We start from the raw sequence: 16,394 nt of genomic DNA, 5'->3' as shown, positions 1-16,394 counted from the left end.
TCCCCTCCCTCCCACCCCAGCCCCACATCTGCCAACCACTGGTCTGTCTTCCATTTCTCAAACTTTGCCATTTCCAACGTTTCACATAAATGAACTCACACGGGGGTCACCACATCATAATGCCCTTGAGACGTGTTTGAGTGCTGTTGATGTGGGAGGCCTCCTGCCTGCTCTGGATTCCGCCTCCTGCTTGGAAGGTGCTCGTGCCCACCTCCAGGGTGGCTTCCCTTCCCATCCTCTTCCCTTGGGTTTTGGCAGAGAAGGTTTTTCATTTTGATTGGGTTCAATTTATTAAATTTTCCTACTATGGATTGTAGTTTTGGTGTCAAGTCTGAAGCCCTAGATCCCAAAGGTTTTCTCCTTTCTTTTTTTCTTTTCTAAAGATTGTATAGTTTTACACTTGATGTTGAAATCCGTGATCGGCATGGAGTTACCAGTTCGCTGAGCTGTGAGGTCGGGGTCTGGGCTCTTGTTTCCCCCTGTGATTACATGGGTCCACCTCTGGGATCTCTTCTCAGCCAATGTGAGTTGCTCTTCACCACGTCCAGCCCACTCCCTCTCTTCTTACTTTTCTGAGAGTTTTTTTTTTTTTTTAATTGCTAATGAGTGTTAGATCTTGTCAAATGCTTTTTCTGAGCCAGTTGATAGGATCATATGATTTTTTGTCTTTGATTTGTGGATATGGTAGATTGCATCTGTTGACTGATTGTTTGGGGGTTTGTTTTGGACTTTCCTGTGTTTCTTTTGTGCAGTGCTGGAGGTGGAACCCGGGCCTGGGTCTTGCTGTGTGAGCATCCCCCCGAACTGTCCCCAGCCCCTCACTGCCTGTGGCTTAACCAGCCCTGCTTACTGAATCGAGCATGGCTTGGTCATGGTGTCTGATTCTTTTTGTTTATTGATGGATTCATTCTGTGAGTATTTTGTCAGGATTCTTACATCCAAATTCATAAGAGATGTGGTCTCTAATTTCTTTTTCTTTTCTTTTTGACATTACCTGTCTGTTTTTGTTATCGGGTCTCACAAAATAAATTAGGAGGGATTCCTATTTCTCCTATTTTATGAGAAAGATTGTCTAAAATTGTGCATCAGAGAAATTATACCAAGCTGGTGTTAATTCATATTTAAGTGGTAGAATTCCCCTGTCAACTATCTGGGCCTGGAGATGTCCTTTAGGTTTTGGGAGCCTTTAAATGATTAATTTAATTCTTTAGAGATTATGGGAGTATTCCAATTGTGCCTTTTGTCTGTTTTGGCATCTGCAGCCCCTCCCAGGAACTAGCTTTGATGGCCCAGGAACGAGTTCTGCCGAGTCGCTGGACTTCTGAGTGTAGGATCCTCTGCAGCTTCCCCTTATTACCTTCCTGGTGGCTGGAGTCCACGGGGACCTCCCTGTTCCCCTCCTGGCCTTGGAGATCTGTCCTCTCCTGACTGCTGATGCTGTTATTAGATGTCTGTTGGTTTCCTTTTTCCATAGGAGCTGGTTTTCTCTCATTGCCTTTCCCTGCCATCTCCTGCCTCCTGTCTCCTTGTTTCCTGCTCTCTGTTGGTTTCTCCCCCTGCCGGCTTAGGGCTTCTCATTTCCCGCCCTCCTCTAGTTCCTGGTTCTCACCGTGGAGACTTGGATATCAGTTGGTGCTGTATTTCCACTTTGGTTCTATTCTCTGTGGACTGAGGTTTTTCCTGTGAACCATGGGTTCAAAGGGCAGGTTGTCTCCCTGTACCCAGCCACCTCCCGGGTATCTCCTGCTGTGGCTTCTCAGGGGACTCCACTGTGATCAGAGGACACACTCTGCCATTTCAAAGGACATCGGCAGCTGGTTTTCCAGGGTGGCCTGTCTTGGTGAGTTTCCCACAGGCGTCTAAATCACGCACATTCCATGGCTGCTGGGAGGGGGTGCGTGTGTCGGGAGCCTGTGGGCTGGGCTTTGGGGTCCTCGGCCTCGCTGACTCTCTGCTAGTCCTGTCCTTTGCTGGATGGAGGGGGTTAAAGTTCTCAACCATAACTGAGAGTTCCTCTGCTGTCCTGCTAACTCTGTCCTTTGTGGTTTCACGTATTTTTTTTGGCCAGTCCACACTTAAGGTGGTCTTTCTGGTGGATGGATCCTTTTTACCATTGCATAATTTCTCTCTTCACGTCTAATAATTTTCTTTGTTCCAAAGTCTACTTTATTGGTTATTAATATGTCCACTGCCGCTTTTTAAAGTTGATATCTGTGCTGGGCGCGGTGGCCACACCTGTAATCCCAGCAGCTCAGGAGGCTGAGGCAGGAGGATCATGAGTTCAACACCAGTCTCAACACTGAAAGAGGCCCTGTCTCAAAATAAAACATATACCCAAAGGGCTGGGGATGTGGCTCAGTGGCTAAGCGTCCCTGGGTTCAATCCCTGGTACCTCCCTGCCCTCCCAAGCACCCCTACCCCCAAACCAAAATGCTACCTGGAGGGCATGTCATCCCCTATCCTACCGGTGCTGTGGAATTTGACGTGAATCTCCTCTCAACAGCGTGTACTTGCTGCTTTCTGCCGATACCTGTCTACTTAGTTCATTTGTGTTTATGCTAATTCTTTGGGGCAGTTTTCCTGCCGGCTTTCAGCTTGGTCCCTCTGGGTCCTGTTCTCTTGTTTCCTTGTGACCTGAGCGGGCATCAGGATCGGGGGTGCACAGGTCTGTCTGTGGGCAGTTTATGGAGTGGCTGCTCTGTGACAGCAGCTCTTGACCTCAGGACACATCCTCCTGGTCCATTTGCCATCCCTCTGTGGTCTGGACCTCCCCTCCCAGGCCCTTGTGACGTTCAGTTGCCATTGCAGCAGGGCTAGAGGTGGCCTCTAGGAGACCAAGGTCATGGGTAGACACAGGCCACCATCTTGAGTGGGCTGTCGATGGCAGGAGTGGGCTAATGGTGAAAGGGCGAGGTTGGCCAGCTTCTTCTCGCTACTCCCAGCACTCCCCACCATGTGGCTGCCCTTGCGGCGCAGCAAGAGGTCTTGGTCACATTCCAGCTGTGCTCTTGGACTTGTAGCCTCAGAACTGTAAGAAATAATCCTTCATTCTTTATAAATTAGCATCTCAGGCATCCAGGGATGGCAGCAGGAAATGGACCCAGAGGCCTCCTCCTCAGCAGCACCGTCTTGAGCCTCAGGCAGGGATGTAACTTCTGCCTCGATGGCTTTCCGTGACTCATGAAGCCCAGGAAAGGGCTAGTTGGTGCCCGCGCCTGCATTTCCACGGAGCTGGGGCCTTGCTTTCTGTTGGAAGCGTGTCCTTCAGGCAGCCCTTAGTGGGGAGTCTGAGGGTGACAAATGCCTTTTGCTTTTCTCCTCCGAGGACGTTTTGATTTCCCCTCATTCCTAGAGGATAATTTTGCCAGATATAAACCCACAGTTGACAGTTCTTTTATCCTCCAGAACTTGAGAACTTTTGTACTACTTCTGGCCTCTGTGATTTCTAAATGAGGACTCGGCTGTCATTTGAATTCCTTTCCACTCTGAGGGACGCATCACTTCACTCTGGCGGCTTTCCAGAGTTTCTCTGAGTTTTTAGTCTTCAGAAGTTTAATCATGCTGTGTCTTAGGATGGGTTCATTTGAATTTTTCCTGTTTGAGCGTTGGAACAACGCTTTTTCTTGAATCTACAGGTTTGTGCTTTTCAACAAATTTGGAAATTTTCAGCCATTACGTCTTTGAGTGCTCCTTTAATATACTTTACTTATTGTGTATTCTGGTACCGGGGATTGAACCCAGGGGCGCTTAATCACCGAACCACATCCCCAGCCCTCTTGGTTTTATTTTGAGACAGGGTCTTACTAAGTTACCTAGGGCTTCACTAAGTTGCTGAGGCTGGCCTTGAAATCGAGATCCTCCTGCCTTAGCCTTGTGCTGCCTGTCCTTCTGGGATTGCAGTGAATGTGGGTGTGGGTGTGTGTGTGTGTGTGTGTGTGTCATAGGCCCCTGAAGTGCCATTTTCTTGTTCTCTGTTTTCCTTCGTCACTCGTATGGAGTGAATTCTGTTGAAACTGATCCATCGCCACAGTGATCGAGTCCAACCTCTGTCATCTCTGCTGTCCTATCCGGCCAGTTTCTCATTTCTGCTGTTGCATTCTTCAGCTCCCTAACTTCCGTCTGGTTCTTTTTCATGGCTTATGTTATTTGTTGAGATGTCCCTTATCTTTCATTTGGCTCAGAAGAATTGGTGACTGTGGAAGCACTTTTACGATGGCTTCTTTCAAGTCCCATTGGGTGACTGCAGCCCGATCCCCCCATGGTGACCCCTGATGGTGACTCCCCCATGGTGGTGCTGGCTGGGAGTCTCTGCATCAGTGCTTCCCCTGGTAGACAGCTGCCCTGTTCAGGCTCAGAGTGCTGGTCCTGGGCTGGGGCTTGGGCACCCTGGTTTCAATGACAGTGTCATCGCAGAGCCTCTGTGGTGACACTGGAGTCAGCTTGGTTTACCTGGTGCCTCTGGGGCCCTGCTGGTCCTCCTGATGCTGCCTCAAGGAGCAGAAAGGGTTTCCTTAGGTCAAGGTGCCAGGCATGTCCCTTGAGAGGGGACTCTTGGCAGAAATGAAGAGGCTCCTGGCTCAGGGCTCTTCTGCTCGCAGGTCCAGAGCGAGCTTCCCGGCCAGACACTGTGAGGACCACTGAGTGGTCTCTGGGTGGAGCACCTTCCATCAGTGGGGACGGAGGCTTCCAGCCAGGCTGTGTGCCCAGAGGGGGTCCATCCTGCTGGGTCCTTGTGTTTCACCTGGTGGGTCAGGTTTTCTGGCCTGCCAGGGAGGGAGAGTGGGGTGCATTGGAGCCCTGGCCCATCGGCGGGCACGCCTGGTGTTTCCTGAGGGCTCCCCGTCCCATCTGGGGGAAGATGAGCCTCCTGTTGCAGGGTTTTGGAGGACAGGGGATGCCGGACAGTGCCTGTCCCCTTTTGCTGGGTGGTGGGCGGAAGACAGCCTGCCCCTGTGTCCCCCAGGGCTGGGTCCCAAGCCTGCTCCCCGCTCCCCTTGAGATCCTCCAGTGTTGCTTCATCACTTCCAGCTCTCAGGATGGAGGGGGAGCAGGCGGAGGAGGTTGATCTCGCCGCCTTGTCCTGGGCCCGAAGCTGACCGCACGGTTTCCAGGATAGTTTGGTCTTTGTGTTTAGTTTTAGGTCCACACTCAAGCCAGTTCCACGTGCTTGTCCCCAGCCTATGTTTGTCCACGTTGTTGTTTCTGCACACTCTTATACTGGAACTCTGTCCATCTCCCAGGGAGCGGCAGAGCTTTTTACTTTTTCGTGGTGGATTGGGGTTTCTTTTTACACACCACCCGGGTCTGGAGCTGGCCTGGGTACATCTGTCCCTCAAAGCACCACCTGCTGGAAGCTCCGCCCAGTGTGGTGACGTTGCTAGAGGGCGGGGCCTTTCAGAACTGAGCAGGGGGTGATGACGTCACCAAGGGCATGGCCCTCACAAGGGATCCACGCTGGGCTTTCGGAGCCTGGTGCTCTTTGTCAGGGAAGAGCAGGCCTGCCCCTGAACCTCTCTACCCTCCAATGTCGCCTTCTGCACTGGCCATCCCCCTGTGGGATCCTCCTTCAGGTTGTGAGGGCAGCTAATGGTGCTTTCACCAGAGGCCAGGCTGAAGAGGACACTTGATCTTGGACATCTACCCTCCAAAATGGTGACCTAAGTAAACCTTTTTTTCTTTACAAAGAAACTACCCTCAGGTATTTTGCTATTATTTGGCTGGAAAACAAAATGATACAAAGTCCTTTGCAAATTTGAAAATATGATTCTGTTAACTTTGCTAATAACATTAAAGTGTGGTTGAATACAGAGTTTTGGGGTCAGAGAATTTTAACTTAAGTACCGCACGATCCAATGTTCTTTTTTCATTTTTATTAACACACAGTAATTGTGCATATTACTGGGGCTCCGTGTGGTGTTTGCATACATATGTCAGCGTGCACTGATCAAACCCAGACTCTCTTTCCACTCTCCCTCCCCAGCCCCTTTCCATTACTTAGTAAGTACTATCCTGCTTTCAGGAGAACATTTTTAGCTTCCACATGTGAAAAGAGCATGGACTTTTCCTTCAGCGTCGCTTGGGCCACTTACCCTGATGTCCAGTTCCGTCACCGGGCTGCCAGGGCAGGATTGCATGCTTTCTTCCTGGCTGAGTCCTGCTCCCTGTGCGTTGGCCACCTTCTTCATCCCAGCTCTTGTGAGTGGTGCATACCAGGCCCGTGTGTGCTTCTCGCACGCCCACTTCATTTCCTTTGGAAGGGTACCCAGGAATGGGGTAGCCGATTCACATGTTGGATCCCACGTTCTCCACGGTAGAAATGCTTCATCTTAATTCATCTTCTAGATGTTCACAGTGCACTTTAGTGAAAGCCTTCACTTTAAAACTTGCTTTGTTCTGTTTAGAATGCCATTTCTCCCCGTGATGATGGGATGATGACGGGCATCCTCGCTGTGCTTTTCCCATTACTGCAGTTGGCCCTCTGTAGCCACAGCCTCGGATCCGTGGAGTCAGCCAACAGCAAACCAGACGTGCAGATTGTCTTGTCCTTACCCCCTAACGACACACCGCAGCAGCTCCCTGCATACGGTGACTGCACCGCATATACCTCATTTAGAGAGGGTTCAGACAACAGGAGCATTTGTGTCCATCATATGCAGGGACCACGTCCTCTGCGTGTGCGGGGCCTGAGCATCATGGCTGGGCATCCAGGGCCTCTTGGAGCTGACCCCGGGGAGACTGCTGGTGACTGTGTCCCTTCTGCTTCCAGTTACGCATAAAGGACAGCCTAACGGTGGCTTCAGTAATAAAGCTGTAGATCTGACTTCACGAGCAGGCGCTCAGGGCAGAGACAAAGGCTTGGAGACATCTTCCCAGGCCCCTCCGGTCACTTCCCATCTTGCCATCCTTAGTCTGTGGTTAGCTCTCCGCATCTCCGTTACCTGCCGGCCACACCAAGGCTGCTGCAGGGTAGACACCAGAGCAGGGGGGCGGGCGCAGCAGTGTGGAACCCTTCTCTGTGGGTACCCAGGGGTGGGGTTCATATGGTGGGTGCTCCTCTTCTCACACCACAGGAGAGGCCTCCACAGCCTCTCACTGGCCAGGGCAGAGCCATGCGCCTGCCCCTCGCTGCAAGGGAGGCTGGGAGAGGGGACGAGTGGAACCAGCAGCTCGCTGGGCCCAGGTCTGTGGGTCCTCTGTGGAGCCGCCACACCAGTTCTTTAAACGGACAGGACAGATGGCCCCAGCCACCGCCTTTCTCCCCGCGAAGGAGGGAGCAGAGATGCCCCTGGGGAGGCTTTCGGGTGAGTGGCGGCATCCTGTCCTCCTCCCTAGGAACAGGTTGGAGCGCAGCTCTGCTCTGTTTCCCGTGGAGCACTCACTTCCTGCCGCGTGGAGCACTCACTTCCGGCCACGTGGAGCACTCACTTCCTGCCGCGTGGAGCACTCACTTCCTGCCCGGAGCCTGGCACTGGGGCTTCCTGTGCACTTAGGTCAGACGCAGGGCACACATCCCCCCCACCCCACCCCATTGCCCTGCCTGGAGCAGCCCTTCACTGCTCAGCTCCAGTCCCCACCGCCCTCGGGAACTGTCTGTCATTTTCCTTTGCAGGTGTCTTCCTGCTTCAGACTTCTCTTATTTCGCTCGGTTCGCCTCCCGTGTGACAGGGACGACTTCCAGGCTGCGCTTCTTTCTTTTCCTTCAGGTCTTGTCCCGTTTTCTCCCTCCTTTCAACACCCCTCCACCAGTCCTGGGGAGTCCAAGCTCACGTCCTCTGCATCATGGTCGGCTCGCGGGGTGTGCGCTCCACTCACCTGGCCTTCAGTGCGTGTTGTGGTTGAGGTGTTCACTGTCCCCAGAAGCTGGTGTGTGCGATGGTAGGAGAACATCCTGGAATGACCTGGGGGCATTGGGAGATCCCTGACCTAATCAGAGCACTGTCCCCTGGTGGGGACATGCTGCGTGGTGACCGCAGGCAGCTGGGCTGGGGCTTATCAGAGCCCTTCCTCCTCCATCAGGGAGAGGTAGACTCTCCACCCTCTTCCTTATCACGTCGGAGGGCCATGCTGACGCATCCCTTCTCCCAGCAGCCCGGGACTCGACAAGGCACAGAGGCTGCCGTTGGGCCTGCTTCTCAGGGGCTGGGTTTCCTTCCTGTGGTTTAGAGGTCCCACTTGGTGGCTGCAACTATCTCCGTCCCCAGGAACGGGGCCCTCAGTGGAAACTCTTCCCAGAGTTTGGCCTGTGGTTCCCTCTTATCTTCTGCTCACAGATGGTGCTGTGCTTAAGACTGTTTCTGTGTGCATTCTGGGAAATAACCAAGGACTCTCCTCTGACGGTGGCCAGCACCCATCCCAGGGGAGGCTGCGTGGGGCTCCAGAGAAGAGCAGGGCTTTCAGGAGAGATGGCTTCACCCCAGTGCTGCCTCCTTTGGGCTGTGTGACCGTGAGCCCTGCTGGGCCCCTCTGAGCCTCGGATTCTCCTGGTCTGATAAAGAAGTCCACATGATGGGGTCCTTGTGAGCAGGGACAGGGTGTCCCAGGAGAGGGGCTTGGCACACTGTCACACTGTGCCCATTTCTCCTCCTTCTTTACCCAATGTGCTGCACAGAAGCAGCGGACGTTGAACTTCTTAACCAGTGCTGATGTCCTGGCCCAGACCAGGGCTGCATCTGAGCCCCTCCTCACATGCTGATGTCCTGGCCCAGACCAGGGGCCCTGTCTGAGCCCCTCTTCACAGCCATGGACTCCAAGTCCGAGTTCCAGCAGAGGCAGGGCTGGAGGGATCACGTGGGCAGTTCTTTGCCTGTGGGCAGATAGAGGTCCACTCTTCACTGATGGTGGCTTGTCTTGTTTCCATGGCCTCCAAAGGCAGAGGCGCCACAGAGTCGGTCCTCCACTTCTTCAGTGCTGGGCACCTATATCTCAGAGTGCAGAGGACTCCCTGGGGAAGGCAGAAAGGGAAAGGGTGGGGCCTCACCCTGGGATTGTGGACACAGGGTGGAGAGCCAGCGAAGCCAGGAGCTCCTCCACATGTTCCCTGAAACAGGACAGACCCACTCCTCTTTGAGAGGTGGGGCCAAGGCTAGGGTCACCGGCTCCAGGCCTCTAGCTCTAGGTCTGCCTCCTGGGCGCCTTCAGACTCCTCTGCCACCATTTCTGAGATGGGGATGTGATCCACCTGCCCCAGGGGTCGGGGGCCTGCAGGAGGCGTTGGACTACTTCCTGACCCACGGTGAGCACTGCTGGTGTCTGCTGCAGGATGAGGACCTGGTGACGAGAACAGCAGCCGTCACCGTCACCATCGCCAGCCCTCCTGCTGCAGACCATGGTGGTCATCTGCTGTCCCAGCAGGACGCTGAGTTCTGCCTGCCTGTCAGGGCTGCCCTCCCCGTGGCCTCGTCTGCCCGCCAGCCTCCCTGAGCCTGTAGCCTGTGCCCGGCCCCAGGGCGAGGCCCCGTTCATCTCCCTTCATCTTGCCCTGAGGAGTCACCTTCTGCACTCTGCACTGCAGATGCCCAGCACTGAAGAGGTAGAGGACAGACACAGTGTCCTTGGAGGGGAGGGAAACACAAGCTGCCATCTGGGAAGAGCAGGAGTCATCTGCCCACAGGCAAGGAGTGGCTGTGTCCTCCAGCTCCAGCCTCCACTGGCCATCCTTCAGGGTTCCTCACTCCTGCAGGACTGAGTCCAGATCCAGACCCTTATGATCTGCCGCTTTGTCCTGCCCCCAGCAGCACCTCATAGGCACCCCACTAATCTCCAGGGTGCCCATGGTCCCGGCCTTGCCCAGGCTTGCACCTGTACTCCCAGGGCCTCCCCTCAGGGCAAGCACCCACCCCTGCTCCTGGGCTGCTCAGGGAAGCAGGCGCCCGGCCACCCCTGGGCTACTCCTGACCCCGGGGTCCCTTGCAGGCCTGTGTAACAACACTGGGCCACGTCCTGAAGCCAGCAGCCTCGTGGGCTCCCAGGACGCTGCGTAGGCGCAGCTGAAGAGGTCATCGACGCACCGCTTCCCCTCTGTCCTCGGCCATCCCTCTGAAGTGTGTCCAGCCAAGTGACGTCATTCTGCCCCTGGATGGCAGAGCTGGCAGGCCTACAACTTTTGGTCCATAAGAATTTTACAAATTAACTATTTTACTCATCACAGAGGAGTCCTGAGCAAACCGGAGGAGCTGGGCTTGACGTCACATCCGTGTGCAGCAAGGGCCTGGAGCTGCGGCCTTGGCCTCGGCCCTTGCCCTTCTAGGCCGGTGGCCCAGGTTTCCCGCCCCGTCGGGGGGCGCCGGCCTTGGGTCTGACTGTTGTTCGCGGGTTGTGCTTCTGCTGCAGGTGTGTGCATGGCAGACAATAGCGGGCTCACGACTGCACAGCAGGCAGCGGCTGGAGGTGGCCGGCAGCCCCGTGAGAGCCCTCCCTCCCCGCAGGGGATCCCCACGCTGTGTGGGTCTGACACCAAAACCCACTCAGGTGGTAGCAGACTGCAGCTGGCTGCTTTGGTTTCCCCAAAGACATGGGTAAGACCCGTCCTCGTGGCCGTGCATATGTCTGGTGACTTGGTCTCCACAGAGCACAGCTCCAGGACCCCACAAGGACACCAACCCATGGACTTACGGTGGCTCACCTCGGGTGGCGTGGTGCTGCGTGCACCCTGCCCCATCTTGCGTGTCCTCTGAGTCACCTCCAGAGGCCGGAGCACCACGAGTGCCGAGTAAATGTGCTCTGCTGCTCTGTAGAGGAAGTCGTCAGCCGGAGAATCTATGAGTTGAGAATTGGCACAATTAAAAATATCGTCTTTATATTTGTTTATGAAATATGAATTTCCATTTATTAGTATTTATCTATTTCTATAAATACATTTCTCTGCATAAAATAAAAGTTGGTTGATTCCATGACTGTGGCCCAGGGCCGTGTGAGTGCTGAGGGTTCTGGTCTCACGCACCCCAAGAATGAGTGCAGAGGGTGAGAATTCAGCAGCAGGTTGTCCCAACAGTGAGGCCGGCTTCCCAGCAGGGCGTGGCCCCAGGAGGGCAGCTCTGGGGGTCTCTGTCCAGGGAACCGTGCTGCTCCAGGGAAGAGCCACCTTTCCCTGGAGCGCCCCTGACGGCTCCCTGACTCTGACTCCGCTGAAAGGGTATTTTAATTTATTCTTCCTGAATGGGGATGACTTAGTGTACTGTCCACGTCTGTCCTGTACTTGTCCTTAAAACAAAAGAACTGCTTGGGTCAGAACAACTCTGTGGGTGACTGATGTCAGGGTATTTGATGACGCCTGGGGTGGCACAGAATGTGTGGGCCTCCGATCAGGCAGTCAGACACAGAAAACAGGCTCTAGCCCAGGCTCTTGACCTGGGGAGGTAGGGTCCACTCTGCAAGGTCCCGTCTCCATCAGCCCAGAGGCAGTCTACCTCTGGCCTCGCGCCAGACCCCACAGACCCACAGGGCCAGCAGTGCTCCAGTGCACCTTCATTGATGTGTCCAGTCTTGCATCACTGGTCACTTGTGCAAGCAAAAAGAACCAAAGCCTCTCAGCATCATCATGGAGGAAAGCAACCCGGACGGAGGCAGCCTCCGCAGACCAGCTCTGCCTTGTATTCAGCAGCTCAGTCAGTCAGAGGGTCACTTTCTGGGTAGAAAATGGCCCCAATTACAGGAGGAATCTGTGCTTATGTAGGTCACACAGGGGGACCACTGGACCATGCAAGACCTGGACAGAACACATCAGTCGGGGCACTCAGGAAAGTGTTGCGAGCATTTGAAATGTGTTTTTCCTGGGCAAGGATGGCGGGTCCAGCGCTCAGCATTCAGTGCTTATCTTTTTCCCTCCAGGGCCCGCTGCACTGTCCCTGGGAAAGGATTTACTTGGGGGAATCAATGTTTCGGGTCCTTCCCAGAGACTGCCATTCTAGGCTGGATGGATATCTCCTTCCCAGGGACTGTCCTGCCCTGGGGAGGGACGTGCTGGGAAAGGACCAGTGCTACCAGTGTGTTGCCCCCTCCCTCCCTCCTTACCCCCCTCCCTCCCTCCCTACACCCATCCCTCCCTCCTTCCCTCCCCCCTCCATCCCTCCTTCCCTCCTTCCCTAACCCCCTCCCTCTCTCCCTCCTCCTCCCTCCCTCCCTCCCTCCCTCTCTCCCTCCTCCTCCTCCCTCCCTTCTCCTCCCCCCTCCTCCTTCCTCCTCCCTCCTCCTCCTCCCAGGCCACTCTGTGTTGGGGTTTCCATATCCTCCATCTGGTTCTGTTTCCAGGCTCTGGTCTGACCACCGTGCTGCCCTGTGACTCCCAGGCCCTGTGGCAGGTGGGGCAACCCCTGTAGGCCCCTCCCAGCTCCAGCTCCAGAAAGGACAGCCGACTTATTTCCCAGAGCTTTGCTGCCACCACAGTCTCCCCTGTGCCTTCCAAGAGCTCCCATTTGCCCACCTCTGTGGTGGCCGCACCTCTGCCCTGAGGCTGGTCTCAGGGCGCTCTGCCTGTCCTGCTTATTGACCGGCAGGGCTTTCTGGCTCCTGACCCCTGCCATGACCTTTGTCAACTTGTGGCTCGGTGCTGCGCCTGCCTCTTGTTGATCTGTTCTGACTTAGTGTCCTACCTCTGGTGACTCGGTGTCCTGGGCAGCAGCAAAGGTAGGGAGAAGGTTCCAGCCGAAGTCGGCCTAGATGGCCAGAGACACAGCCAATCATGGCATCCCCAGGAGAGAGAGGCCTCCCGCATGTCCCCAGTGGAAGACCTGGCAGTGAGGGAAGGGGCAGAGAAGCCCAGAGAGCAAGGACGGCAGCCGCGTGGCCACGTAAACCTGTGGCCGATACCCGGCACTGGCTTAGCCAGTGTCCCTGGGGTTGGTCAGCACCATCCTGATGATGTCCCTAATACAAGAGTCAAATTAACCCTCTACACAGATCCCAGATACTTCTCCAGTGCTGGTGGTCAGATGTGGGTTGAATGTGTCCCTGAGGGCTCAAGTATCAGGAAGTCCATCCCTTGGCAGTGCAGGGAGGTGGTGGACCCTTAATGAGTGGGGCCTGGGGGGGTGTCCTTAACTCCTGAGGCCCTGTCCTTGGGTAGAGTTAAGGTGATTTCTCTGGGACCCCAGAGTTAGTTTTCTCCAGACAGTGTCCTAAAGGAATGACCTCCCACCCCGGCTCCCTCCCTGGGGATGGGTTCCTCCCTCTCTCTGGCTTCCTCTCTGGGTGGGTCCCTCTCTGGGGAGGGGTCCCTCCCTCTCCCACCTCTCCCGGTGCTTCCCATCTATACCACCTGCTGTGGCCCTCACAGGGGCCAAACCATTGGGCCACCCATTCTTGGGCTCCCCCAAACCGTAAGCTAACAGCTCCCTTTTCTTTCTTCCTGGGGGGCCTGCCTCAGGCCCTCTGTGGGGAGAGGCAGAGGAACACACCCTCACACTTGATTTCTGCTCTTTTGCACTGGGACCCTACAGAGCTCTCACTGAATCTCCCTTTGGATTACTGTTTATTCCTGGGTGAGTGGGTCCTAAGCCACAGCACCCTTGGACCCTGACCAAGCCTTTAACTCTTCTGGGCTGGATTCCCAGGATTTCCTCAGCCTTCTCCTTCACAGGGTCTAGAAATGCCCCTGGGGTCACACTCTGCGGGTTCTCTGCTCTCCTGCGGCCCAGGCTGAGCCCCGCGCCCTCCCGGGGCGTTTTGCCTGAATTCCCTTCTCTAGTGAGGCAGCCATGGTGCTTTTTAAATTCTTTGCAAGAAACGGTTCCTTTGAGTGATTTTTTATACTTAATAACTTATAGGCTTTTCTTAGGTTAGCTAGAGATTAATCTGCTTTTTAAATCTTCTGGTTTGGTTATCATCCCACTATTTTTAGACCATTTTATTAATGCTTTCTCTTTCACATTTCTATTTTCTACCTTTCTGTGTATTTTCACCTGGATTTTCTTGATAAGCAGCCTATAGCTGTATTTTAAGATATCCAACCCAACAGGCTTTGTCTTAGAATAGATGAGGTGAAGTTTAACCCGCATCCCCCTCTGTGTGGGGGCTGCAGACACTGGAGACGCACCTGTACTCTCCTCATGTTGTGTGTCCGGTTTCCACTGGGTGGATGCTCTTATCCACTGAACAGATGAGCTGTCCCCAGACCCTTTCTCTTTCTGGGGTTGCAAGCTATAAATCACGTTTCTGTTGAATACACTTGTTTTAACTCTTCTGTGCAGTTCAGAATCCTTCAGCGTGTCTGTGACCACCAGCAGCCACCCTTGTGTTCTTGGGTACTGGTGTCCAGAGTCTTGGTGACCCTGACAGGACCAGGGGTGCAGTGAGATGGCCGGGCAGCTGGGCCAGGGCCTGCTGGAGCTTCGCCTGCTTCCTTTGGCCTCCCTCCTGCCGGCTCTGTGTCCCCCACAGGGGTGGAGAGAACTGTGTGGCCTTCTCTGTGTGTGGGGACCCTGAGCCTGTTCGGCCCGCCCTCCCCCAGGGCAGCTCCACAGGGATGCCCGGGAGGGTGACCTCAGCACCTGGGATGTCCATGGAGGGTGACCTCAGCACCAGGGATGCCCGTGGAGGGTGACCTCAGCACCTGGAGTATCCATGAAGGGTGATCTCAGCACCAGGGATGCTTGTGGATGGTTATCTCAGCACCGGGGGATGGTTGTGGAGGGTAACCTCAGCACCTGGGATGTCCACGGAGGGTGACCTCAGCACCAGGGATGCCCGTGGAGGGTGACCTCAGCACCTGGAGTATCCATGGAGGGTGACCTCAGCACCAGGGATGCCCGTGGAGGGTGACCCCCGCTGAGGCACTGCCTCATGAGGGTGTATTAGTGGCTCAGGTCCCCGAGACTCAGGCCAGTCTCAGCCGTGCAGAGGGAACGCTGATCGCTGGGCGCTTCTTTGGCAGTAGCTCACGCAGATGTTTGCTGGCTCCGGCTCAGGAGCTGGTGGCATGAGGACATGAGGACGGTGGTGTGGCTTTTCCTTGCTTTGCTTTGGCAGCACTGTGGCAATGTGTGTCCCACCACCTGTGGGGCGGACAGGTCAGGCTGAATGCCATGTGCCAGCCGTCTGACTGTCGAGTCTGGGGAGGAAGCAGGGGTCCCACCCCTGGGGGTCGTCCTTATCAAGCTCACGTGCGTTCAGATGGGTCAAGTGCCCGTCCAGTCCCGGTTCTCCTGCCCTCTGGGGATCGACTCGGCCCTTCCCACAGCCCTCCCTCCTCTGCACAGAACCTCCTGCGGGAGGCTGTGGAGGCAGCCCTCACCCAGGGATGGAGGCCTCTGCTGCCTCTGGGAGAACTACAGAGCCCAGCCCTGAACAGTGTGGCCCAAACCACCCTCATAACTTACCTGACCTGGAAAAGTGGCCTTCCCTCTAGTCCTCAGTCCGCCTGCTCAGGGACTTTGTGGTGTCCATGACCCTGTCCTCACATTCCTCAGTGGTTTACCCTGCAAAGCACTTTCGTTCTTAACTGAAAACATCAACCAAACAAAGTCAGAGGCTGACCCAGGCCCAGTTACCAGGAAAAAGCAGGAGTTTGTCCTGAGGACGCTCTGACTCCATGGTGCGGTTGGGAATGATGTCCATGAGCCTGGAGTCCGGGGCAATTAGGCTGCACTCGCAGGGGACCCTTCCTGTGTCTGCAGCAGGTGCCACAGAGAGGGCAACGGAGCAAGAGGGTAAGAGTCAGCATGGCAGAGGGCCAGGCCCGGAACCTTTCGGAATACACGGGTGCCTCAGAGGCCCAGGGGAGACGTTGGCTGTGGATCCCGACAGGAGAACTGGTGAGGGTGGCGAATGGGAGCAGGGACGCTCCGGTCGAAGCTGGCGTTGGATTTAGACTTCATTCTTTTTAACTCTGAGAGCAGAGATGCCACCAACCAGAACAGCCAGTGTCCCATTGACGCACAGGAGGCCGAGGCAGGAAGCTGTGTGCATCCTTCCTCGAATGTCCTCGGCCTCCCTCTGGGCAGCTGATCCTGGTCAACGTGGCTCAGGCTGGGGTGAGCCTTGTGGAACAGACAGAGCCACCCTGGGTCTCACTCCCCGGGGGACAGAGCTGGGGTGGGTTTGCTCAGAGGCTGGCACCTGTGTGCCCAGGCACCTTCCTTTCTGCTGGGGACTCGAGCCCGGGCGCGTTGGATCTGGTAGAAGCCACAGCTGGTGGGGTGGCTTTGGCAGCCAGGGGAGGCCCGCTGTGGCTCCAGCTCCAGGACAGGGCCTTCCTCCCAGACAGAAGGTTAATGAGCAGCGAGCAGGCTGCACAGGAACATCCGTCCCACCTGCTGAGTCGCTGCCCAGTGCAGCCCTGTGGGCCTCCAGCCCAGTGCTGGCCTGAGCAATCACTGCTGCCGTCCAGCGGGGGCGGGTGCCCAGCCCGAGCAGAGCTTTGGACCAGGTTGTGACCGTCCCTTCTCCCACAGCACCAGGAC

At 55.5% G+C, this 16,394-nt stretch overlaps 1 protein-coding gene and 1 long non-coding RNA gene across 5 annotated transcripts in view; one reads left to right on the top strand and one right to left on the bottom strand.

The window, feature by feature from the left end:
- Window positions 1–16,394, top strand: part of Caln1 (calneuron 1) — a 278,793-nt gene that overhangs the window by 159,721 nt on the left and 102,678 nt on the right. The gene's annotated exons all lie outside the window — the stretch shown is intronic.
- LOC124100486 (uncharacterized) lies at window positions 28–16,339 on the bottom strand. Of its 4 annotated transcripts, none has more exons than XR_006854314.2 (7): window positions 15,312–16,339; window positions 14,030–14,987; window positions 12,588–12,650; window positions 11,462–11,623; window positions 10,008–10,755; window positions 9,491–9,681; window positions 28–9,267 (listed from the first exon to the last, which is right to left on the bottom strand). It is a non-coding gene; the product is annotated as an uncharacterized LOC124100486 (long non-coding RNA). The 4 variants fall into 4 exon arrangements; XR_006854315.2 differs by having other exon boundaries at window positions 9,491–10,755; window positions 15,312–15,410; window positions 15,483–16,337; XR_006854313.2 differs by having other exon boundaries at window positions 9,491–10,099; window positions 10,622–10,755; window positions 15,312–16,333.

Source organism: Marmota monax, unplaced genomic scaffold (assembly GCF_021218885.2).
Source record: "Marmota monax isolate L192 unplaced genomic scaffold, Marmota_monax_Labrador192_F-V1.1 WCK01_AAM20220418_F8-fsc00235, whole genome shotgun sequence".
Classification (NCBI taxonomy): Eukaryota; Metazoa; Chordata; class Mammalia; order Rodentia; family Sciuridae; genus Marmota; species Marmota monax.
The sequence above is the reverse complement of the archived record's forward strand: the minus strand, read 5'-3'. Positions and strand labels throughout refer to the sequence as shown.